Source organism: Ursus maritimus, unplaced genomic scaffold (genome assembly GCF_017311325.1).
Source record: "Ursus maritimus isolate PB19 unplaced genomic scaffold, ASM1731132v1 scaffold_20, whole genome shotgun sequence".
In the NCBI taxonomy this organism is placed as follows: Eukaryota; Metazoa; Chordata; class Mammalia; order Carnivora; family Ursidae; genus Ursus; species Ursus maritimus.
Window position 1 is genome coordinate 12,496,934 of NW_024424453.1, and position 27,638 is coordinate 12,524,571.

Consider the following 27,638-nt stretch of genomic DNA (forward strand, 5'->3'; position numbering starts at 1 on the left):
CATTAAAAATGGTCACTGTTCCAAGAAGCCTGTTTGGCTAATGCCAGAGAGTCTTTATCAGCAAAATAAGAGAAGCATGCTGAGCCTCACACATGTTTCTACACATTTCTTGAAAAAGTCTGAGCAATCGTTAACACAGGAGTGAAGAGTAGAAGCCATTCTGGTCAGTCATGCTTGAAGTGATTCTCTGATTCTCTGGTCATCTCCGTCACCACTCTGACCACGCCTCCGGTCCCTGCTGCGTTCACGTGACGAAGGTAAGTGACAAAGGAGGCATTCCTCTACAGAATTCCAACAAAAGCTCTGATTCTCCTATGTTTTGGTCAAATATATTGGCATTATTTAGATATAACCAAAGAAAATGAAAATTGATTGATATTTATTTATTTATTTTTTTAATTGATTTGGGTGAGAGTCAAAAAGAAGCCAGAGAGGCACTGGGAACAAGTACGCACTTTATAATTTGCCTTTGTATGGTAAGATTGCAACTCTTAGAGTACTCCTCAAGAATAACTTTGTATGGAATCTGTTTATTGAGCCAACACAAAAAATTTTATGCTATCAAATACTCAAAACAATTAAAATTCTGGTAATGCATACTTTCCTATGCAACCCTTTATCTTACCAGATAAAGGAATATTTCCATTGGCTGTCCTTTACTGAAATGGCTGTCTTATTAAAGCTAGTGGTGCTCTGATAATAGGATTCTTTTTTTAACTAAACAAGTTTTTTTAAGAAAATGCATGTTTTGTGCCTATTCCCGATTGTGTATTAGATTAGAGCTATTTAATTAGACTCTGGTCACTGGCCAGTTGGATTTATACTCTTCCTAGAGTTTTTTGTTAGAACTCAATAAATATTTAATAATGATTGCTATAATGAATTATGGAAACACCAATAATATGGTTCTATGTAATCAGTGGCTAGTTAACCATGATACCTTATGTATTTTTTTTAATTTCTTAAATTTTAATATAATATGTAACAACATATCTGAAAAAAACCTAATAAATCTTTTTAAGCATATTCTTTTCCATTCTCAAAAACAAGGTGCTTACTATAATTTTATTATGCTTTGACATTAGAAATCATATCAATTAACATTTCAGAACACAGAAATTCATGGTATTAGGGCTATTATGGGCCTAAGAAATCTAGTCCAACTGCCCTTGTGGATTAGAAAACTGAGAGTCACTGAATGAAAAATTGCCTGGATTCATACAGCGGGGGTGAATAAAGACTGCATAGAGCAATTGGAATGTGAAATAATAAAAGAATTACAATCTAAAATCTCAAATTTTCTTTCAGTGAGTATATAAACCCCTATCCATCTATCATTTGTATTATTTTGTATAAGATTAGGAACTGGTATTTCCCTTCTTGAAAAATACTTTTTATATCATAGAAATATAAAGACACAAAAGTCATCTTTATTCTTAGTTGCCACAACAGGTATTTATAGAAGCTGATTGCCTTCCAAAGAATAACAAAAATGGTATGTCAGTGAACATTTTCATAATAATAAAATATAACATGAATTTATAAAACCATTCCTGAATCACTGTGTGATAACTGAATTTTTGATACTTTAATTCTTCTGTTGCCAAAGCTATAGCTGTACACTCCACACTTTTTCCAAATTATTAAGTAAACAATTATGAGATTGGACATGCATTCTCATTAGTCCTATTTTTCAAGCAATGGTGACTTAAGTAGATATTTATATTGTGGCTTCTTTCATGGGGAGACTATAAACAAACAGATATAGAAGGCAGGGCTAGCCATATGATAAACATTATTCAACCATTAAAAACTGCTAGTAAGTCATAATGACCAGGGGAAAAGAATATGGTATAATTTCAAGTGAAATAAGCCACAGGAACTCAATTATAAACACATAGACATACAGACACACAGGATGAATACAAACCTGTAAGAAAATATTTGAGAATATTAACAATGTAGGCTTTTTCCTGGGTTGCAGGATTTTGGAGGATTTTTCCTTTTTAAAATAAATATCTGTTTTTTTTAGTATTTTCTACAATTAGCATATTTACTTTTATACTCAGGAAAGATTAAAACTAATTTTGTAGAATATACACATAAAACTAAATTGGGGAATATGAGTATGCATGTGCAATTTCAGGCTGCTTAAACTTTGCATTCAGACAGCATCTTTTCTCCAGAGAATGTTACGATCTGGCTAGTGTGTATTTTCTAAGGAGGTAATGAGACAAAAGACATTTTTGCTCCCTGAAAGATTAGAAGCACTACAAAGCGGAAGAGACCAGCAGAACAGGAAACAAAAGTAAAAGAGTTAAGATAAGGGACTGCTGAGAAAAACAAGAGAGAGCTGCTAACGAGTAGCAAAAACAGTTTCTGAGTGTTTGGGCTTATAATATTAGTCAGAGAAAAGCAGAAGAAACCAGTATTTCTGTAAACTCTGCAAGATGGCAGGAATTATGCTTCTGTCACTTGGTTCTCAGCTGTGTCACATTGGTCTGATTATCCTCATATAAATTAGATATGATTTACCTCACCCTGGGTATGCCACCCAGAAAAACAGAGTGATAGCAAGTAATGAAACTAGGTTGTTCATCGAGGTTAGCTGGCCCTCAAAACTTCTGCTTTGCATTTCACTCCACTTTCTCCACAGTAATTTACATGACATAACTGACATATGGTCTCTCTTCTAGGATAGTCTGTCTTCGAGGATGGTAGTAGCTGTGTTATTTGTACGAGAAAGGGGAATTTGGTCATTTATTCTCAGAAAAGTAGAACCGAGGAGGGGTTTGATACAGAGACAGACCTCTCAGAGTTCTCAATTCTCCAGCTGAGGGAAAGGCAGTGATAGAATAAAAAACAAAATGGCCATCAGAGGAAAACAGACCACAGTTCCCAGATCCCACATTTACTAAATATGTGACATCTGTCATGTTTCCTAACCTTTCTGAGTTTCAGATTCTTCATCGCTAAAATGTTTTAATAATACCACCTTACAGTAGTTGTAGGATAAATGAGAAAAACATTCAAAGGGTACCTAGAAGAGATCATAGCACACGGTAGGCTCCCAGTAAATGTTGGTTCCCTGTTCCTTGTGGCCAAGCCATGAGCCACATATTACAATGTGCTACTCATTGCCCCGGACTTAGACGAGTTGTTCCTGAGCTTCCATTAGCAGGTGGCTGCCTATCCCTAGATTCCTAAGTCTGTGTAATTATTTTTGAAATCTCCCTCTTACTGAGATGTTTCACTATGGTTTTCCTTTTACCATTTTCTCATTTTCTCCACGAACTTCAGTTGTCTGCCTCCAAAACACAGAGACCAAATTTAATGAAGTCATCATCAAGTTTGTATTGAGAGTACTTAGAATCTCAGTAGGATATAGAAGGACCCTAAACGATCTTTGAGTGCCAGAAGCAAACAGGATGAATCAGGCTCATATCCTTGTAGTTTAGCTAGAACAGCACTCATTACTTTCTTTCCAACCTGAATGCTGTTGGGGCAGGGCGTTCTTTCTCTCTACTGCAGGCTCCATTGCTTTCTATTGTGGCCACTTCCTACATTTACTTTCCTTCGGTAGTCCTGATGTCCTTCAAACCCCTCTTTCGATGGTCTCATCAGAAACGGCGGGGCGGGGCGGGGCGGGGGGGTCACTTGAAGACTTGTTATTAATTCTTGGGTCCCACCCCAGACCTACTGAAACAGAAAATTTGCAGATGGGGCACCCAGCAATCTATGTTTGAATGGGTCATTCAGGATTACTTGCCACATTTTGAGAATCTGTATTATAGACAGTAGCTGAACCAATGCTAGCACTCAGCTTTCTTGATAATAACCCTACTCCCAAACCCCCACAGATCCAGCTTTTGTTTACAGTGATGTTTGACATCATTGCTTTGTTCAGGGCTCTTCAACAACCTTGTAATGTTTCAGGTTAGCCTATGGGGGGAGAGTTCATTTTTGCAATAATCTCGGAAAGTTGACGCGCAAAGCATGTCTTTATGCCTTTACAAGCTTCTCCTTAATCCGTTCCCTGTTTACCGCACCCTCAAGATTTCCAGGGAGGTGAGCAGAGCGCATAATAATGTTTAAACATTAACAGTTTAATCTTCTCTTTTGTTAGGAAGCGGTGACTCACTTTAAAGATTAAAAAATAAAAACAAAACAAAAACAAAAGCCAAACCTAACCGAAACAATCAAAACAAACAGAAACCCCTAAAACCAAGTCCTTAAAGTAACCGAGAATTTAAGCAGTATGTAAACGCTTAAGACCACTGAGGGTTATGCCTATATCACACAGGCATATTTGATGTCGACCACTTTTTGGTTTACAGAGCAGAGTTTTGTCTCCTCTATACCTATTTATAACACCAACACAAACACCAAGTGCAGCCAGCCTTCTTCAACTGCTAACATGACTTGTCAGTGTGAAATAAGTATGAATATGCTCCTAAAACAATAGAAAAGGAGAAGAGGGGGATGTTTCATTTAGATTAATATTTGTAAATGTTGCTTTGTTTCACTGGGTTTTGTTTCTCTTTCACAATTTTTTTTTCCAAGTCGGGGAAGCTGTTAACATTCCTGCTCAAAAATCCTATACGCTCCTTTAAGATGTGGGAAACAGTAGTCAAACTGTACACTAAGCACTCAGAAACCAAATTGCTCCACCTTTCTCTAAAGATTGATGTTCCTGTCGTTGATGCTGGTGCTCGTTAAAATTTCTGAGTGTTTACACATCCCACGTAATAAAATTCCTTTTCAACAAATTTTCTCCTTTATTGGACCACGAATATTTCTTCTAAGGTCAAACAGACCTTATGCCTTCTACACCCATTGTTTTTACCAGAAACCAAGGGGGAATTTAGAAACATTTTGCAAAATTTTTATGTCTAAATGAACAAATATTAAGTGCAAAAAAGTGAACTCAATGCAATTACTACCATTTAGAGAATTTCTTTGCAGAAGGCTATCTCTTCTTCATCTCTCTCCTCACTAGCTTGTAGCAAAACCAATCTTTTCCCTCCAGAGCTATGAAAAGATATCTAGGAATATTGTTTACATTATTTGTGGTGCCTATTTTGCTTTATTCAAACCACAGAAATAGAATGTATTAGCTGCTTAGTGTGAGAAGGAAAATATTTACTGTTACTTTACAAGGTGAGACGAACCAAATGTTTAATATTCTTCCAAATAATTATCAAAGCAGAAGACAGAGCACTGAAAATTATTTTTGGGCTACATTGTCTTATTATTCTTTGTATCATCTGCACTTGGCACAGTTCTAGTCACACTATAGACAATTAATGGATGTTGAAATCATGAGTGAATAATCACCAATATACATTGCCTTGATTAATAATTTGGGTAGTTTGAAAGAAAGTCTCAAAATGGATGAAGGATCTGAAGCAGGCTATGATTCATCTTCATAGATTAACTAGTAGGAGTTTAAAAACTGAACAGCAACAAAAAAATAACCCTATTAGGAATGACATCTGAGTCATAAACCCGGTAATAGAAGCCTTGAGTTTTAAAGCATGTGTTGTAATCATTAAGTTTCAACAATCTTTTTACTATCATTCAACTTCACATGCCATGTTCAGTAGCAATATGTCACGATGTGAAATGCTAGCCTGTCGTGGATAGTACAGAGATATAACTCCTCTTCCACATTAATCTAGAATTTTGTTTCCTTTTAGCAGAGGTAGTGGCTACGCATTTGCCTTACATCAACACTCGAAAGCACTATAATAAATATGTTTGATAGATGCTGATTGAATACACAACATTTTTTTGTGTATTTTAAAAATGGCTTATTTGGTTTCTGTTTCATACATCTAATTTAAATAAAAAGACTTTTCCAAGAACAGACATATTTTATTTTTATAATTTATTGTTGGGTCTTGAATTTTGGGGGGGGGGTGTGGGATTTTTTTTTTTTTTTTCTGCTTAAACTTCCATGTCAGAACCTCTTTAGCTGCTTCTGAGTGATATGAATTCTAGTAGATGGTGATTTTCTTCATAATACCTTAAAAGTTACCCCCAAAAGTGACAGTATTGAGGATTCAGCCTCCCTTTGTAGTTCTGTAAGTTAAAATGACTGAAAATGAAACTTTGTATGTGGTTATTGTAGACTGAGCTTACACATGTTTCTCAACTTAAGTTCCTTATTTTAGGCAAATGTACTACAGCTAATAGTTTCTCTATTAATTCAACAAGGGGTTACAAGAAAGGAGAACGCTTGTTTTAAAAAGTGCTTCTCAAGATCAACATGTTAGATGACTAACTTCACTCTATTAAAAAAATGTCAAGTGTTTTTCTTGTCTTCATATTTGTTTCCATATGTCCTCCCCAAATCCTCTCTATCTGGATTCATGCCTTAACTTTCTTTAAATCTGCTCTTTAGACAATCACCTCTTCCAAAAAACCCACTCCAATAAGCCCATAAGTTGCTTAGAAGCACTTGTGCTTCAAATGCTACTCTCTTTTCTATTTTCTTATATTCTACTAAAAAAAAGTTATTGGGTTAAAAAAAATCCGACAACCATCCCCATTACCTATACTTACACCCAAACTCGTCCATTAGGGTCTCAGACTTTTCCAAAATATGGCCCCACCCACCTCCCCAAGGGCTTCAATCCCTTTATTTCCTGCCATCAATCAAGCCCACTCTACAGCCAACGTGGGCTCTTTGTTGTTTTCCAATTATAACTTGTAGGTTTGTTCAGCCCTTTTATTTACATTTTCTCCCTCTCAGCTAATTATCCCCTACCTCTACCTCTGTCAGGATTGATAGTTAACAGGCATTTATTTAACAAATACCTATTAGGCATGACCATGTCCCTGGCCTCACGCTAGGAAGGAGGGCGATGCCAGTGAACAACTGAAGAAGAGCTTACAGTAAATATAAGCAAACTCACCAAAGTAAACATAAAATTAAAAATTTGTGACAAATGCTTAGAAGGAAAGATCCAGAAAGCCACGAGAGCAAAACAGGGGGACCTAATTTAAATTTGGGGATTTCTCAACTCGTAATACTGTGAGATCTAAAGTAAGAGGCAGGATTAGCCAAGCAAAGATTAGGTGGAAATCAGTTCAGTCAGAAGGAACAGTGCTTTCACCTGCACTGAAGAACATTCTGAAAACGACAAGTGTGACCATTGCATAATGTGAGAGAGGGAATTGCACTTAGAGAGTCACTCTTCCTGAGGAGCAAACACAGATATGCAACTCCATTCCCTCTTCTAATCTAAGCAGCGGACACATTTTAGGTAATTAGCCACCCTTGATATCCTTGACTTATGGATTTGGACATGTCTCATCTCCCCTACTAGATTTTAAGCTCTTTGAAGGCAAGAACTACTTCCTATTCAAATTTTGTCTTCTGTATTATTTGGTACAATGCCCAGCAGGTAATGAGCACAAGGCCTGAGCTTCCTGAGTGCAGAACATGTGCAACCATACAGGGACCTGCGCTTAAAAAGACTCACTCTTGATTTAATGCTTTGCTGTCACCATCTTCAGTTTCTTAATACTTTTTGAAGACAAGGCCCAGACTTTCATTTTTCACTGGAACTGCCAAATTAGGTAGTCAGTGTTGAATGAATAGAAACTTCCTGAGTGAATGAGTGATTCAAGGATTAAAGAGATCTAATTGGAATAGTACTGTAGGGCATTTTTCTCTTCTAGAGTCTACCTTATTTCAGGAACACCGTATGATTCTCAGTTATGTGATGGATGGTTAAGGAACGGGCAAAGTTTTCCTTTAAGAGAAGTTTAGTCTTCTAGTGTAGTTTCTTAAATACTAAATTGAACTTCATATTGACTTATTTAGATATTCCTAGAACCCTCTCCACTGAAGCGGATTCTTTCATGATCGTCACTTTTCAGTCTCCATCCCCAACATTAAGAAATGGGTAAGTCAAAGCCCAAGGCATTGTTTTCTAGGCCATTCATTTCTTTGCATTTTTTGAATTCTTTGCATCCTGCTGCATACCACAAGTATGCTGAGAGATATCAGTGTGAAGAAATACATGTCATTCAGGTCTCTGCTGATGAGTCTATAGAAGTTTGCAGAAAAAGCTGTAGCAGCAAAAGACCTTCAGTTATTAAGGATTATCACTGAGTGGCAATGAGTGAAACTGGACCTTCTAGAGCTGAAGACTTGTGACTTTGGGGACCTGAAAGACTAGCTAAGTTCTTAGTCTAGACAATACAGTGCTGTCAAGTATTTGTGAGAACCTGGGATAAATATTGAGTTATTTACTGACTTACTCTTCCCCACTGAGAAGCCCCTTTGAGAATTCAGAAGGATTTTTAGCTCATCTACTGGCTCACCAAGCTACAGTTAACACCTTTACTGAGCTTCCATAGGACAGGCTGAGTTCTCACTATCTGTCTGGGCAATGATCCATAGATTATGCCCTCCTTCGTGCAGATGACAACTTAAAACTATCTTAGCTCTAGAGTTTTATATATACTTACAGCAGTGAGTCAAAAAGGTGCCTGCAGAGTAAATAGGACTTAAACAACATACACTTCAATTCACCACCAGATGATTCAGTGTACAGACTCCAAGTTTATTTTACATAAGCCTTTTAAAGGCCTTGGTGGACGATCTCATGCATGCACTGAGTGTGGGCTTAGGTTCTTTCTCTCTGTTAAATGAATAATAAAAGAAAACTCTTCATTAATAATTATTGCAGTACTTTATCATCTTTCAGAAGAGCTAAGAACAGACTGTAAAATTAGTGACTAAAAATAATGTTTTGAGAGAAGGTGAAATTTAAACCTATGCAACCAAGCAAGACTGAATAAATCCAGTATCATGTCTACTGGTTGATTATTTAGAGATAGGAGTTATCCACTGGTGAAGAAAGTGCATTCACGCTGTAATGGTGGAATAGCAAACCTATATTATTATTACTTTTTAAAGATTTTATTTATTTATTTATTTGAAAGAGAGAAAGAGTGAGAGAGTGAGGGAGGGGGAGGAGAGGAAGAGGGAAAGAATCCCAAGCAGACTCCACACGTTAAGTGTGAAGCTGGACTTGGGGCTTGATCCCATGACCCTGAGATTACAACCTGAGCCAAAACCAAGAGTTGGATGCTGAACTGATTGAGCCACCCATGTGTCCCAATGTACCTATATTATTTATGAACAAAATATCATCCTTCAACCTTCTATTTTCTAAACCCCTCAGGGAGAATTCCTCCTTGGTAGCCTATTCATACATTGTAGATCTTTCATGGCACCTCTTAACCTTCATGTACTTCTTTTTACCATTTTATTTTTTTCTCTCTAGCTGAAAGTACTCAAGTGCAGGGACCACTTTGCAAGTGTAGACATGTTCTTGATATTTTTAACCACAGTTCCTGGTAGATAATAAATGCTTACTAAATGAATAATGAAAGAATGCATGGATCATTCTTCTTTTCTTTTCTTTTCTTTTCTTTTCTTTTCTTTTTTCTTTTCTTTTCTTTTCTTTTTAAAGATTTTATTTATTTGAGAGAGAGAGAGAGACAGCCAGTGAGAGAGGGAACACAAGCAGGGGGAGTGGGAGAGAAAGAAGCAGGCTCCCAGAAGAAGAGCCTGACGTGGGGCTCGATCCCAGAACCCCGGGATCATGCCCTGAGCCGAAGGCAGATGCTTAACAACTGAGCCACCCAGGCGCCCCAAGGATCATTCTTCTTTTAAATTACACTATGGTTCTCTGTACCTCCTTAGCCCTGACACCTAACCAGCAAGCCTATGAGAGGCAGTCTGAACTGATGGGAAATTTGTACCAGGCCTAGAAGTTGTAAAGACATATGAGAATGTGCCCATGTGTGATGGTGGAGAGAGCTCTGAAAAGCAGAGTGATTTCTGTCCTGGAGGCAAGACTATCCGGCTCATGTGGCAGGGGGAGGCAGAGTTTCAGGAGAGCACACAGCACAGGGCCTGCTTTGATGCCTTTGCTCCCTATGAACCACATCCTCCCCCTTGGGGTGAGTTGCTCTCTGAAGTGCCTGGCTTGTGCTTTAAGATCTGAAAGGAGGCACTCATTTTTAACTTCTGCTCCTCAAACACTGGGCCTGGAGGGGGAATGGGGGAGCCCAATTAGAGCCCCTATCAAACATTTCTTTGTCAGATGATAGAAACATCTGATTTAATGAAAGGGATTAGGAAGGATTCATTTCCACACTTACATTTCAAATTTACTACATTCTGTGGGGCAGAGCGCCAACACATTCATTTACAGAGAGAGAAATATTTCACAGGTGTGTATAAAAGGCATCTTGTAAAGAATGTTTTTTATAAACAAGATCAATCTAGATTGGGCTCTGCTTCTCTCCCGATTCTTTAAGAATCAGTATCAGTTCTTTCAAAAAAGTTTTTATATACACATATATTATGTATATGTGTGTGTGTGCATAATCTACTCATAAAGTAGCCAAATTAACTGTAGAAAACTTTAATCTGTGAATCTAATCAAGTATATTGTCTACATGCCAATTGGGGACCCATTTCAAAAGGCAGGATAGAAGAATGTCAACAAAATTGTGATAATTTATATAGCTCGCTTTCCCCCTAATTTGGCTGCAGAAAGAGATTTTTTTTCAAGCATTTCCTTTTGATTTTTAGTTGTATACGTTTTCCCTCAACATAATTTCTGGTAACAACATAAAATGCAATATTATTTATTTATTGACAATTTTTAAAGTAATTTCTATTTTAATTTTCCTCAGATTATTTTAAATTTATTTTAAATCATTCTTTTCTTTCTGTAATTGTGTAGCGGAAAATTTTATTTTCAAGGGAATTGTGGTAAACACTGCTGTTCCCTATTCCCACTCCTTCCATGTCCACACAGAAGCATGGTTTTATTGAAAGAGCAAAAGTTTACTCTATCCACTAAAGGAAGGTTAATACTGGTTAATTTAAGACATCTATTCATCTTTCTCATAATAGAAAAGGAGATGGACATGTGATGTGATTCTAGCCAAAGGAAGGCCTGCCATGAGGCCCCTGGGAAAATTGTTATTACCGTGAATAAGAGGCACCAGGAAAAGATATGGGTTTTTGTAGTCCTTTTGAGTGAGGATGCAATATTTGGGGCTGGTGTAGCCAATTTACATCTAGGTGGAAGAGATAAGCCTGAGGACAGAGCTGAGGAATTAGAAAGAAAAGATGGACAGATCCTGGGTCAATGATAAAATCTTTGTGAGTCACTGTATTATCTTAATTTGTTTAAGCCACTTTCAGCAGCATCCTCGGTTACTTTTGTGGAAAGCATGCTAACAGATCCATCACCATCTTGGGAGGCTCATGGCTTCTGTTGAGAGTGAGGCCAAGTCAGGAGCAGAAGGTGCTATTTAATTCAGTATCTTGTATTGAATGTGCAGACTCAGCCAATTAAGAGGAAGGCCACGTTAGGCTGAGGCTGAAACTTTACCATTCCAAATATCTATATTTCTGAAAATATTTCAGTGTTTAAAATTACATAGTCATAAGGTTAAGCTGTTATGGCCTTGCCTTTAGAACATCATTTTCATTTTGAAAACTTCCTTTCTCTGTCTCTCTTTTTCTCCCCAGTAGATTATTGTAAGTGAATCTGAAACGTTTTAATCAATTATCATATTGAGACCACAAAATCATCATGATGCGATGGCTGACAAATTGATCAGCAAGATATAGGTTTTGGGGGGACTTCACACAATCCTGAACATTTTGTCAGGCCCTGCTTATACAGAAAATGCAATTGATAGTCACATATCAATGATCTGCTGAGAATATTGTCATGAGAATCAACAAAAGGACTATTACGTAGAACATCTGGGGAAAAAAATCCTCAGAATATCAAAAAATTTTAAAAATACTATAAACTAGTTTTTCAATTTCTTTTTAAAAAGAGTTATTTATTTTTATTTGAGAGAGAGATAGTGAGGGAGAGGCAGAGGGAGAGGTAGAGGAAAAGAATCTCAAGCAGACTCCCTGCTGAGTGTGGAGCCTGACATGGGGCTCAGTCTCACGACCCTGAGATCATGACCTGAGCCGAAAACAAGAGTCGGACGCTTAACTGACTGAACCACCCAGGTGCCCCTCAACTTCTTTGTTAATGCTTAATTTCTCTCTTCAACACCATTATAAGTAATTCTAGCCCAGGAATTCTCCTACTGAGTATCTGGTGACTATGGCTTAAATTAATAAAAATAGAAAAATTAACTTCATATGTTTGATTTTCAAACCATGCTTCATTGAAATCTGCTAGCATTTTCTAGTGTTTTTCATAGTGAATCTTTACGAAGAGTATATTAAATAGAACTCCAAATTGAAGTAGCCTAAAAAGGAGTTTAATTGTGTTGTCTCTACTCAGGTTGATTTTACTATGGGGCAGGCCATGGCCGCCAACAGGTCTGGGTTCACATCCTTAGACATTGGTAAGCCACAAATCTTACAGTGACTAAAACATTCCAGAGCAGAAGGTAGTGTGCCCTGCTGTCATCCCTGGGTGAATAGCAGCTTTACCAGCTGCATGTGGAGTGGGAGGAGGAGTAATGCCCCACAGTGTGGATCCCTTACCAGAAAAGGATGGCAGAGAGTGAATAAGACAACACATGTCCTCTACACGGGGGATATTTACGGCAGTATGCAGAGTTTCCCAAACTAATTTGCCTGGAAACTCTTTCCACTCAGAACATCTGTTACCATTTCTGGGAAGTAAATTTTTGATTTAACACTTTGAAAAATTATTCTTTAGAGCATGCAAAACATTTCAATACAGATGAACTCCCTGAACCTTCATAGCAATCCTACTGGATTTGTCAGCCAGGTATAGCTAATTTGCCTTGGGAAACCCAGATTCAGAGAGATTTAGAGACTTGTGAAAAGTCACATAGATTACCAGGATAAAAATTCAATCCCAGTTACTTGTCAAATGTTGTGAGATGGCCTCTGGACTGCAGGGCAGCCAGTTTTGTAAGTTTTTTCTAATTTTTTTTCTCTGCACTATCAATGCCACATGATGGCTTGGTTACAATGGCATTTTATAGTCCATTAGCACAATTATACAATGCTGGCTCTGGTATCAGACCACTTAAGTGAGAATCCTGGCTATTACTTTTGCCAGAGTTGTGTCCTTGGGCAAGTAATTTTTACCTCAGAAAACTGTGTCAATGAAAAGGCTGGCCCTATACAGTTGTTTTTGTGATTAGTAAAGATAATGAATGTAATTGCTTAATGACTAGGACATCCTAATTACTCAATAGGTCTTATTTATGCTTTTAGGGACAGTTATCACAACTGAGTCATTGTATAGTACAAGATTCCAGAAAGTTTCATATTAACTGTTTATTTCTCTCTTAATAACATGTATTGAAATACAAAGTCTTATCTGCAAATGCATTCCCCCTCATCCCCTGATCTGTATTTTCTAATATATTTTGAGCCAAAAAAAAAAAAAAAAAAAGGCGGGAGAGACACACACACAAATGGAAATCAATTAACCCTAACTTGAAACAGATGTCACTAAAATGTGCTGTATGTACTGTTACCCACGAACAGTTAACACATCAATTATGGAGAGGGAGAAGCATCCAAAGCCAGATGTTTTGCATGTCTTTGGAATTTATACACTTTCTTAACTATGGCCAGTTGAGTTATTGTATGTTGATAACTGAAATAGCTTCTCCTTAATTGTACACCATTGTAAATTCAAAGACAGCTCCTGGCCTTTTAATAGTCACAGAGGTGCTTCTGCTCTATGTGAAGCAAATGCCAAGGTCAGGTACAGAACATATAGATGATATTTTTCTAAACTATTCCATCAGAGAAGGGATTCAAACATATTTCCTTTTGCCAGTCTTACTTTTTACCTTGGTACAGATGACAAATCTCAAAGGAGCTCACAATCATTCCACACAGAGACTTGTTCCAAGTCAGAAAGAAGCAGATACAGTCTATTATGATTTAGAGTCTGTTGCTGAAAATAGGATATTGTGGCTTAAAGAAATATTTAGACATTACTTAAGCTAACTATTATGGGATTGAAATGAAGGTCCAAATGTTATGACTGGAACTGCTCTCATGTTTTCAAAGCTTTTTAACCAAGCTGGTAGCTCGTAGAACAAACTTCACTCTGGAGTAGATAAAATGGGTACGGGTGTGCGCGCGCACACACACACACACGCGCAAAATCAGGCCCAAATAATAACATTAATTTATATGAGTACAATTTCTTAATCTTCTCTCAAAATCTAATTGGTACTGCTTAGTGCGTTAAATATGGATAATTCATATCTAAATATTAAAGAACTCTGATTGCCTCTGAGAATTTGAATCATGAATCTGCAGGTCAGATTGCCTTGAATGTACACTACGATCATACACTGCTTCAAATTCTGACTTACTTCATTACTGTACTATTGTTGTAGAAAATTTCCCTAGAGGAATTCTATTCTTAAATAGGATCACTCTTGAGTTTGGACCTATTCAAAGAACTCCAAAGCTTCCAATCTCTAAGAAACAAGGAAGTTTGGCAGTGGCTGGAGACAGCATGTGTCTCTGAGGAATGGAGAGAGCAGTGGCAGGGTGGAGAGTGTGGGGTGGTTTGGGACCATAGCTTGAAGTTGCCTGCTTTATGTATAAAATTACTTTGAAGTCCTGCTTTAGCATAAATTCATATGAATTTAATAGCGATTTTTAGTCAAGTCTTTTTAAGTGTTTTATTTTTGGGGGAAAATGTTAGTGGGAGATTTCTCACACTTGTTGTCCCACTCCCACATATGTAAAAACTCATGTCATATCCCAATTGAGAAGCATTGAAAAAAGTGGGAAAAATATTTACTTGATGGAAAATTTTTTATGAATCTGAAGTAAAGTCATATGCAGGATTCAACTCTTATGCAATTTTCCTCCAAGTTCTTAGGTAGTAAGCAGAGGACCATGTCGCCACACTGCTCTAATAACCAAAATCTTCAGGGAGCGCTCTTGGCTAGGTCTCAGAGACAAAGTGGGGCCATTGTTATCTCTCCTACAAGATAATGCCTTCAGGCCCTTTTAAGGACTTGGGGACCAAAATACATTGAGTCCTTAATTGGAGGAATAAAGATAATATAGGTAAACTTATATGAGTACCTTTCTTTTCTTTCTCTAACCCGGAGTTCGGGTTGTTCCATATGTGTCCATTCAGGCTTATGCAGTCCATCTCTTAGGAGATATAAATAGGGCAAGGGGTGAGGAGGCCGTAAGGACAAAAAACCCAAGAAAGCCTTGGCCTAGTGGGCCTCAGGCTAAATATTTAAATATAGCTGTGAAAATTTCTTCATTGCTTGGGCTCAGTTCATCAGTATAGCTAATGAGGATTTGGAGGCAGATTTGGTTATTCTTAAATACTAGTCCAAAGTAGTTTTATTGTAGAATATGTCCTGTTTTATTTCTTTTTCCAGGATGGTGAAATGGAGGAGCAAGTGATTGGATGGGATTTTGAATCCAATATATGACAGAGAAATCCTAATATAATGGGAGTCAAAACCTAATTCCTACTATAACTCAGAAGAGCAAAGATAACCTCCACCCACCAAGGATTGGGAAAAGAGATTACTAAATACCCAATCCAATTTAAAATTTAACCCAATTAGATATATATAATTCCTTTAGGTAATTAACATTCAGTTTCTCTGGAAAAAGGAATAGCTCCGTTTGAGTCACCCCTTTTCCTTTGCTTTTCTTCTTAAGTGACAACCAAGTGTCTGGGGTGAAGGGTGAGACAGGAAGGCATTGCTATCCTTGGGGACAGCTTGCACTGCCCCCATGCCCCCACCCTCAATCTCTGGGCGATGTCCTCTTTCTACCTGTTGTTGCTTATCCACTTAGCATCCGTACCAATTTGAGGTTGGGGTGAGGTGGTGCACACCCTAGTCGTCCTGACAGTTTAGTAAGAGTCTAGTGGACGGAATAAAGAAATGGATGAGTCAGCCCCACCCAGTCTCTGATAGTGCCACAGACACCTCTAATGTCATGCTGTGGTGCTTAGTTAGACTCCAAATGGTGATCTATTCTGTAGTTCTTTCTATAAAGTCACCTGTTCTGCAAAAGCCATCCCGTTTGCCAAACTCCGCATCAGATTCTCAACCATGTCAATGTCCTTTTTATGTCATATAGAAATCAGAGGTGATGAGGAAAGCTACATCTCAGGACCTCACTCTGCATGCCAAGATTCCAGTAGCTATGGATGATCAAGGCTCAGGGCTTAGAAACATGTCTGATAGTCTTGCTTTCAAGCCAATCCCTATCTCTTTTCTCTCCTCTTCTGTTATCTTTCGCCTGTCCCTCTTCCTGCCATTTCCTGGGAACTTTCCCCTCTAAATGCACCCTCTCTTATAATTCTGACCTCCTTTCAAGCCTTAGTAATACAGGGGCATATTCTCTACAATGGGTGAAAACTGATCCTCCAGATGAAGCTGATTCTCCAAGCTTGGTTATTGAAATGCAAAAGGATGAGGAAAACAGATGAAAAAAGTTTAGGAGGTCATTTTTCAAGACAATATCCTGGCTTGCAAGGCACTTTTCTACTGCATTATCCTATTTGCATATCAGAAGCAGAATATCTCCTTCCTTTTTTCATTCTCACTGTAATAAATGGTTTCCTTTTGTAATAAATTCTAATCTTCCTTCAGCAGATGGATACTTTAGGTCTATTAGTGCCAAGCTTATGAGTTCACGTATTTAGAAAGGCAAAAGTGGAAAATACATTAATGTTTCCAAGAGGTCAGATGCTATATCCAGACCTCTCTCTCTCAGCTTTGACCCAGAGAGAAGCAGTATGTTTGATAAATGATGGTAATATCAAGGTATTACCCTACTTCCCTTCTTGGTACCTAAGGAGGAGATTGCTGTGTGGGATATCTCATACTACCATTGGGCAGCCTGGTTCATTTAAGAAGGCAGAGGGTCATGGTCAGACACAGAGAATTTCTAGGGTGACTCCAGAACCTCTTTCATTTCCTGTGTAGTGTGGACATTGAGTTGAGAGCAGAGACATTGGTGGGTTGCCAATTAGGAGGCTATATTTGGAATAGGAAGATGGTGCATTTGAGGAGCTAAGAGGCAACCGAATCAAGAAGGTAGAGATATACAATGCTTCACTGTAGCCAAAAAAATTGCTATGAGTTCAATAGCTACAAGCTTTGGCCTTGAGAGCCAGCAAGATATCTAGATGACAGGATGTCAGGAACTGGGCATGGGAGACCTATGGATCTCGGCAAAGACCCACAATGAAGTTAGGGGATTGCACTCCCCTGACAGAGACACCAATTCACCCAAGCCACATATTTTTTCCACCAGATTGCATATCACCTTAGAGATAGAAGCAGAGGGAGAAATCAACTGTAGAAGAAACTGAGCATTTTTTTTTCCCAAGAGAAGATTGAGCATTAACAAAAGTGATTGTTTAGCAAACAGCCACATTAGACAAAGGTTTAAGAGAGATTGGTCATTTACTGTTATGTCATACTCTGCTTATCAGAGGAACTTCAAACCCAGAAAGGGCCCTACTTTTTACTTCTTTCATGAGCCATCTTTTGACCTTGAAAATTGAAGACTTACATTAAAGATGGTAGACCAAAAAATATAGGAGCCTGGGCTCCTGATGACTGCATGGAACCATCATACCCATCCTAGAGGGTCTGCTTCTGGACTTCTTTTAGTGAAAGAATAAAACCTCCACATTTAAGTCACTAGAGTCATTTCCTTGTTCCTGGCAGCGAAACAATTCCTAACTGAAACAATTAACTTGTTTTTTCTCATTGAATTTCTTCTGGTAAGAATTTATATCTGCCCCCCCCCAACATGTTATATACTCAGGGCAAAGATTATTACTTTTTCTGAGATAAAAAAAAACATATTTGAAAATTTTGAAACATTACCTGAGCAGCCAATGTGTAAGACTGAGAGTCAAAATTAATTGTCTTTATTCGTTTGCTTGTTTTGAAAATTTTTATGTCTAAAGGGCATAGAGATAGGTGTATGTGTGCACACAGATATGTGCTTCTGTTTTCTTGGTTCAATGAAATGGAAAAAAATAACAACAACTGGGGGAGATTATGGCAATATTATGAGTTCACAGATAAAATCACTGCATGTACTTATAAAAAATGTTTAGGCAGTGGTATTCTCATCAAGGGAAAAAGAAAGTTACTCTATGACTCTGAAACCTGATCATATTAGAATATGAGATAATGTTTGGAGAGGGTGGGTACCCAAATCCTAGCACATAAACTGTCTCTGTAGATAGACTCTATTCATGTCCACCCTCTAAGTACTGAGGACAAGGCCCCAGGACAGGGCCTTATCCTGTGAAGCTCCAGGGGGCACCCTTCACAAAGCAGGGAATGGAATAAGAGAGCTACAGCAGTCAGGAAGCTATTTTGAGACTCCACTGAAAACCTCTATACCCGGAGCTCAATTTCTTTCTTTTAGCAGAATATATGAAAGTTTTCCTACCCCAAATATCTATTCCATATTATTTAAAAAGTTTTACTTGCCCCATTATCTCTATTTCTTTTAAACAGTACAATCCATAATCACACAAACTTCTCTTTTAAAATGCAAATGTTCCTGGGGACAGCTAAAGTGGCTATATTCTTGGGGAACATAAATCTTCTTTGAGGAAATAGAAAATAGATGGTAAAATGGGAGGCATGTTGGCAAGTGGAAAGGTAATTTTAAGAATATAAGACCTGGAAGGGTGGGCAGTTCACTTAAGAACCATTAAAGTCCTCCTTAGGAGAGGTATTTGGGGCAACTTCTAACCTTTGTGCTAAAGAAGTCTGTTTCTTTGTTTTTTACCTTGGATCTTACCTAGGGTAAGATATATGCAAAATATAGTTGCATGTGGCAGGCCCAGTTTATACCAGTTGTTTTGTAGTAATTATTTTACTTTCTTTTTTCTTCATTTTTATGGAGAAATTTTATTTTCAAAATTGTCCAGAATGATGATAAATCTTATGGAAATTCCATTCTTGTCCCATTTTTCCTCCTTTAGATACGAGGAGAAAAGCCTCTAATATTCAGAGATACATGGTAATTCTGTGATTTCTTTCTCTAGGAGAGCTACCTGTTTCATTCTTCTTTCCTGGTGTCTCTGCCAAGTTAGCAAGGTTGTGGGAGAGAGGACAAGGTGTTGTCTTAGGACACTGTCCTCCCATGTATTGAGTGGTTAAGAGCCTCAGAACTGAAAAAGAATACAACTAAGGAAGTCCTCTCTCGCTTTCAACCTGTCCCAGCAAGATGGTACAGGGGGCGATGTGAGGGCGATCTGGCTGCGACATCTGTCACCCCATTGATCGCCAGGGTTGATTGGGCTGATCTGGCTGGCTAGGCGGGTGTTCTCTTTCTCCCTCACCGCTCCATATGCGTCCCTCCCGAAGCTGCGCACTCGGTTGAAGAGGACGATCTTCCCTGATAGAGGAGGACCGTTCTTTGGTCAAGGGTATACGAGTAGCTGCGCTCCCCTGCTAGAACCTCCAAACAAGCTCTCAAGATGGTACGCGGGAAGAGATACTTGAGGTGGTTTCAAAAGCCCAGGAACAGTGAGGTCTGTCCATGTACGGTCATAGTATGAATAATCACCACTGCACATATAAGTATGTTGGAGGGCATAATAGTTAATGAAAAGTGTCTTAAACTGGGTTTCCCCAACAGCAGACCCTGAGTACAAGTCGTTTATTTGGGAGATGATCTCAAGAAGTGAATAAAGAAGTGGAAAATGGTGAATCAGGATAGGGAAGGAAGCCAATACATGTTTATTATTGAGCAGGCTACCTTTGTGGATATAGTAGCTCAGTCTTGCTAGGGATCTCTGGTAGGCTGTGTGTCATCTCAAATAAGGTATGAGGGAACTAGGGTATTTATTTACCAACTTCTGACAGTCCTTAATTGAGAGCTGCTCCCAGGGGGCATAAAGTGCCCAGATAGTCTGGCCTACCAGCACATGAGCAGAATAGTCTTTAACAGCCTGAAGTCCTCAAAGAATCTCAGGTGATTAAATATGTAAGCCAATGGTTCTGCACAAATGTTACTACCAAATGTAGATAGGGCATTGACAGTGTCTGGGGCATAGTCACAGGGAAATCAACTACATATGAAATATGACTTCAGAAGTATCAGGAAAATCAATCAACACTGAATGATAGCTCCTGTGAAAACTTTTTATCTTTCCTTAATGTTGAAAACAATACTCAATTATGATCTTTTAGTTGCAAACTGATTGATAAATTAATACATAAATGAATTTACTAGTTCAATATAATAGAAAATTTCAAGTCTTTAGTTTCAGACATGACTGGATCCAGGCTTTCTAGTTATGCCATCATGATTTATTCTCCCTTTTTGGACTATTTTCCTATGTTTTGGCTTAATACTTAGGTAGGTTATCTTCATTAGTGGCAAAATGGACTACCAATTAGATTCAACCTGATTAGCAAGCCCAGAATAAATAAATCACATATTTTCTGAAAGCTCCAGAATACATCTAAGGAGGCATTCGCTATACTAAACCACATCACTTGTACATCTCTTTACCAGTTATTATGTATGGGCAGAGAAATGAGATTTGATGATTGGCTGGACTGAATTCATATAACCATCCCTAGAACTATGGGAACAGGTTACACCTTGCTTTCATCACATAGCAGGAGGTATGGATGGAGTAGCTCCTTAAAAGAAAATCAGGTTGTTATTAGAAGAAGGGAAAATGGGTTGCAGACAGATTATACACACTACTACTACTACTACTACTACTACTACTACTACACACACCACAGATATCCATATCCATTGCCATTTTACCCTTTATCTTTGATCTCTGAAAAAATGCAAGTTTCTCTGGAGATTTATTAACTTAATTTGTTTCCAGCTAGGTGACAGTTTTCTTTCTGGCTTTGCAACTAGCTATTTTTGTGATACTGCACAATTCACTAAATAGAATGTTAAAGTGGGATATTTCCTCTCTTGGCAATTTTCAGTTGAGACCTTCAAGCTGAAAGTACCAGGTACCAAGTACCCCTATGGTCTAATTAGAGGTTCTAGGCCATCTGAATAGGAGTTACAAATAAGGGGATTCCAACATCGGTTCTTTGATCTTTAGCCCAGGAAACCATGTGGACTCTGTTCGAGTTTATTAATGAGAATTTCTTTAGAGGCATTAGGGTCCTGGTTATTCTCCTCCTCCTCGTGGGGGAGAACAAGTGGTACTCTCCACTTCCACACAAATGGGTGAGGCAGGCCCCCATGAGGTCATTGCAGATCCTAGCATGTGCTCCTTGGTTGGGTTTCCCCACTTATGCTTGGAAAGGACTGGAACTGCCTCAGCTGAAGGGTGAGGAGACAGACTGAGAGGGAAAGAGGCATCCTAGGTTGTTCCAGTGTGCTGTAGTGATTAAGCACGTGGGCTCTGAAGCACTCCTGCTGTAGTTCAAATCTCAGCTCCACCAGGTATTAACTGAGTGTTTGTGGTTGTGCAACTAATTTTTCCGTGGCTTTGTGGAAGTAATTCAAAGGAGTATTGTGAGAATGAGATGAATTAAAATACATTAAGTGCTTGGAAGAGGATTTGGCACATAGTAAGAGTTAGCTTTGATTATTACTTCTGACTCACAGGCTGAGGTACATATTTCTGAGGCCCCAAAGAAGGAAATGGGATTTGAGTTATCTGGAAGGGGAGCCCAAATAAGGTCACTAGAGGTGACACAACAGGGAGAGTCTTTGTGGGACATTTGGAAGCAGGGACAGAGGGAGATGTCATACACAGTCAACTGGAGGAGACATCATACAGTATGGAGTCTTTAGCAGGATCTCTGATAATAGCAGATATCTTGAAAGAACCCCAAAGATACCCCGAAGTCAGTAACTTTTACAGATCTGCCCATAAGCATGGACAGCTAAGAGAACTACACGGTACCACTTCTTTTTTTTCCCATCCTTCCTCCACACCACAGACAAGAGCAACAGCTTTGTGAGTGGAGGAGGAATGTAAAAACCAGGAAGAATAATAGAGTAAAGCCAAACAAAGCTGATCCCTTCCAAAACCTCTAGCTCCCGAAGTAGATAAGAGAGTGAACCTTTGATATTGCTATGGACTGAATTGTGTTCCCCTGCCCCCCAAATTCATATGTTGAAGTATTACCCCCCTCCCCCAAGATGACTGTAGTTGAAGAGAGGCCTTTTAGGAGGTACTTAAGACTAAATAAGGTCATAAGTTTGGGGCCCTAATCTGACAGGACTGATGATTTTATAAGAAGAGGAAGAGAGAAAAGGTATCTCTCTCCATGCCATAGCAGGACACTTCAAGAAGGCGGCCATCTGCAAACCAAGATGAGAGCCCTAAGCAGAAACAAAACGGACCAGCACCCTGATCTTAGACTTTCTAGCTTCTGGAACTGTAAGAAAACAATTTCTGTTGCTTAAGCCACCCAATCCATCTTGTAGTCCAACTTGACTAATACAGATTTTAAGCTTCACAATGCCTGAAAACTTAGACACTCCATTACACTATTCATTAATATCTAATAACGACCAGAAAAGCAATACCTTCAGCCTAAGATTTCATCCCAGAACAGGGAAGAATATTTGCTATAATAGACTTCAAAGGGCAGCAATGAGAAGGAATGGACACAATTTCCATGAATCTAGCTTTTTAATAATTCGGTTGCATACTTAACTTCTTTGGACTATGTTTCATTTCTTTGGAATTGTAAAGGAGTTGGATTAGATGGGATTCAAGTCCCGAATGAACTCAGCTACATTACATTCAATGATTCATTTCCATTTATGTGAAAGAGCTTCAGATAGTTTCCTGAAAGCAGTTTCTAAAAAGTAAATAAGTTCAGAAACTTCAGAAGGAAAATGGAGAGAAAAGGAGTACCTTTTAGAGAACTAGAAGTCTTAAGGTTTCCAACCACAAACCACACTTCTCTGAGGCCCGACACTGTCGCTGGTATAGCCATTTCATTTAAAAGGACCTTACTAGAATGAATGTCGTTTAGTGACATTCCAATGATGCCTGACTAACAAGGAGCCACTTAGTGTTCTCAAAAAATTTTCTTGAGAGCCTAAAACTAATTTTAGTGAATGTAAATTAAATTACAATGAATGCATGTGCACACACACACACACACACACACACACACACACACAATGATCACAATGAATCTAGAACTCCAGAACATCTGGTTAATAAACAAAACTCCTGATTTCAAGTAAAATACAGCTAACTATCCAAGTTTTAAAAAGTTGCCGTGGCATGTGCAAGGTGTGCAGAGCATTCCATATTCACTCTCAGGCAACTCATCCTAGTAGCATTTCTTTAAAGGTAATTATTCCTTTCCCCCCACCACATATGTCCCTATGCTTGGGGAAATTGCAATTCCAATTTTAAAGGTCTGCCATGCACTGATGGCAGTTTTAAAGACATTCCCTTCCAATGTTTCAAAGTCTTAGGTTTCTGAGGAGGAGAAACCAATGAAAATGTACACTGTAAATTCCCAGTTAAAAAGCGCCTGCCTGCATGAGGGCATTTTCACATTTAAATGTTGCCAACGATACATAATTTGCAGCCTGCATGTATAGAAATTTTTCCTTGTAGGCCTGCCCAAACCAAGAGCCAGGATTATTCAAAAGTCTTTGTACCTTTTCGTATAAATCTAGTGCTTCTTATACAAACATTTTTCTCACGTTGGAGTGATTCATAAAGCTTCTAATCCCATGGGTGTAATAGGACACCTCTCAATTATGCATCCCAGGGATGAGTAATTTCACAAGCTGAGGGAAAGAGATAAATGCATTAAAATGTTCTTGCAAAACAAATTTCAGGGAGAGAAAAAGATGAAAAAGGAAGTGAATGTAGAAATTGAAGATTTACTTCATTGTGCAGAAAAGAATATTAGATCTGCCTTGGCAGAACTGCTTAATTCATAATTCTGCACAAACAATCCTGGTAACAGCACTGCCAAAAGCCTTCCTAATATGCATGTACCTACCAAAGCTCAGCTTTGTCTCTGGTAACTGCAGAGTATGAGAACTGTATAATAATCACATTTTGTAGTGAGTCATGGGTCAGAGAATCGGTGAGGAATTATCTCATTATATCATTTCATTCAGGATTTGTTCTATTCAGAGGCAGAGTGGTTGGTCACTTCTGGACTTTCTGGCCTTATCAGAAGCTATATATTGAGCCCCTGGTCTGTGGGAAGGCACGTGATAGCTAGATGTAAGCTGGGTTATGACCCTCTTCAGAATCAGGGCTGATAAAAGAAAGGACAAATAACCATACAAAGCAATATCGTTTGTCCTGGGTGAGAAATCTTAAAGATACACAGAGGTAGATACGGTCAGTCTGTTGGAATCATTAAAGAAGGCTTCATAGATGAGTAGAACCTTAAAAGAAAGGTAGTCTTTAGATAAGCAGAGGTGGAGAGAGGGTGTCCTGGAGAGTTAACTCATGTTGGGGAAATGGAACCATATATGTCCAGAGGTTGGAAGATTTAAAACATGCTTGGAGAACATTTATATTATTAGATATAGCAGCATGAAATTGTTTTTGTAGGTAAGAAATGATCAAGTACCCCCAGTTTTGTAAGACATAAACCTGGCCTACTGGAAGACAAATGTGGATATGTGGGTAGGAGCCAGGAATCAGGAATTGGGAATGTCCCAATCTCCTTTAAGCCTCATCAACAACACAGCACCTAATATCTAAAGAATTATGAATTTTCGAATTTTCTACGGAAGGATCCCAGGAAATATTTAGTTTAACTTCCAAACCCTGAATGACCCTTCATTGTCTGCTTTTATCATCCACCGACAATGAATGTACACCTAATTCAGTTAATTCTCTTTTGAGACAATTCTAATGGTTTATTTGTTTCTTTATTCCCGTGTGTGTGTGTGTGTGTGTGTGTGTGTGTGTTTATGTTTATTTAATGTTGAACCGAAGATAAAACATTTGAATACACCAGATTAAATACAGATCTTCCTCAATTTATGATGGGGTTATGTCTGATAAACCCGTGTAAATGGAAAATATCCTGTCAAAAATGCACTTAATATACCATATCTATCGATATCTAGCCTCACCAAACTTAAATGAGTTCAGAACACTTACATTAGCCTATAGCCAGGCAAAATCATCTAATACAAAGCCTATTTTATAATTAAGTGTTGAATGTCTTATGTAATTTATTGCATACTGCACTGAAGTGAAAAACAGGATGGTCATATGGGTAGAGAATTGTTGTAAGTTACCACCCTCCTGATGGTGGGGCTGACTGGGACCTGTGGCTCACTGCCCAGTATCATGAGAGAGAATCCTACTGAACATCACTAGCCCAGGAAAAGATCCAAATTCAAAAAATCTAAGCACAGTTTCTACTGAATGTGTATTGCTTTTGCACCATCACACAGTTAAAAAAAATTGTTAAGTCTAACCACCTTAAGTCAGGGACTATCTATGGTCCCTTTCTTACTGCTTTTATTTTTTTACTTAATTTCAGGCTCCTCACCTGGCTGGTCTCCTTTCGACAGGCTCCAATTTGTGAAAGTTTTCTCTGAAAGTTCAACGTTTAACACAACACAGCACACTATCTGGAAATTGTATGCCTATATCCACCCACCTTCTAGACATGTTTTCTGATAAATACATAATAATATAATTAAATTTTCTTGGCGATTGCTATGCAAAGCAGAATCATACTGAATTTACTGTCCGCTAAATCCTAACACATTTCCTACCCAGGCTACCAAGCCGTGAAACTCCTACTTTATAGCTGTACAAATGGGTTTTGTATACCACAGTTAGGACTTTTGATTAAATTCCTGTTGGATGACATCTAGGCATAGTTAGCCCCTTGTTTCAAGCTTTTAAGATCGCTATTTTTTCAGCCAATGTACTATCTACTACTCTCTAATTTTTCATTTACAGGTTTGATCAGCATCTGAAAAAGTCATTACAGTAGTAGTCTTTAGTAAAACTATTTAATTAATAAGATGGGGTTCTAAAGTACACCACCAGATCATTGGCTGGGTTCACATGAACTATTTAGAAAATAATGTTTATGCAATTCACCTAATTTTGCTGTATGTTAGCCAATATTTGTCACACTCAATTATAGGTATAACATGATCTATTTGTCAGATAGCTTGCTGAAATACCTGTGCTTTCAGCATTCTGCATTTTATAAGTTTGCTCTCAAAACTATTATCACAACTTTTGCTTCATGCGTTGTTTCTAAAATGCCTTTGTAAAATAAAAGTGAGGAGGAATATATACCTGTCACACAGTAGGACCCTTTCAAATCAATTACCACCTAAATTATGCCTATGTCCCAACACAAAGGACAGATCAAAACACAGGTCAGCAAACTTTTTATGTAAAAGGCCAGATAGTCAATATTTTAGACTTTGTGGACTACGTGGTCTCTGTCACTCTCTTATCATAGAGCAAAAGCAGCCAAAGACAGGACTAAATACTAAACAAATGGGTATGGCTGCAATCCAATGAAACTTTACAAAAACAAGCAGGAGTTTATTTGGCCCAAGGCAGGAGTTTGCTGACCCCTGTATTAATATATTAGTACTAACATATTGTCAATGATCATATCTGGAATATCTGAAAGTACAGAGGAGTCTCTAAAAAAAAAGAGAACTACAGATGGGAAAAGTCAGGAAAAGAATTTGAAGATTATAATCTCTCTGTGAAGAGAGTAGATGGCTCCCCACTTCAAGGAGCCACTCTGGACAGCTGAGGGCTTTAAAGAGGAGAGGATGGATGATAACATCCATCTGTAAGAGAGTATGCCTAGCAACAAATGCAAATTTAATCTATTTTGCACTTTTGCTGAGGTTTGGGACAGGTTTCAGTATTGGTATTACCCAACTATCACACTCTATTCTCTAGAGGCATGAGATGAAGCAAAAAAGTACATAACATTCAGCTACCACCAGCTTGGGGGTATTTTTTAACTTGGCTGGTGACAGTTAGAAGACCTTGACTGTATGTATGTAAAATAGCATTTCAGCTTTTTAACTGTTTTACTTTACTGTTCAGTAAAGCTTGACCTATGAACTCACAAAGTACAATTGTGAATATAAAAATAAACAAATGAAACTTCCTCCTCGGGGAAGAGTTAGCTTGTCACATGAACTGAAACGGGAACTGAAAGATTCTTTTGGGAAGGACATTATTGTTCTCTACATTGTATGGAGTTCGTATGCCATCTTTCTTCAATTATAAAATACCATAGATTGTAAGATGCACAACTGATTTAATAATAGCCATACAGGAAAGAAACCTAAGCAAACTAAACAAAACTCTACCATATTAAATGTTCCCATCAATTGTAGACTACATCCTGGCTTTAGAAATTTAAAAAGTGAAAAAAAAAGAGCATCATAAAATGGAAGAAATGTTTCACATTATCCCCTCCACTGTCCCCTTCCTGCCCCCAAAGCATACACACACACCTTGGCTTTAGGGAAAAATAAAACAAGCAAGAGCCTATCACTCATTCTTCAGGAATAATGCAGCATAAATGAACTTCACTGCTTTGTCCCAACTTGTCTATGCAAAGATGAGATAAAATCTTATATTTGGATTGTTTTTAAG

General features: G+C 38.2%; 1 long non-coding RNA gene across 1 annotated transcript; it reads left to right on the top strand.

Moving 5' to 3' along the window:
• On the top strand, window positions 1–27,131 carry LOC103677782. Its single transcript, XR_572520.2, has 3 exons — window positions 1–257; window positions 7,835–7,916; window positions 25,528–27,131. It is a non-coding gene; the product is annotated as an uncharacterized LOC103677782 (long non-coding RNA).
• The last annotated feature ends 507 nt before the right edge of the window (window positions 27,132–27,638 follow it).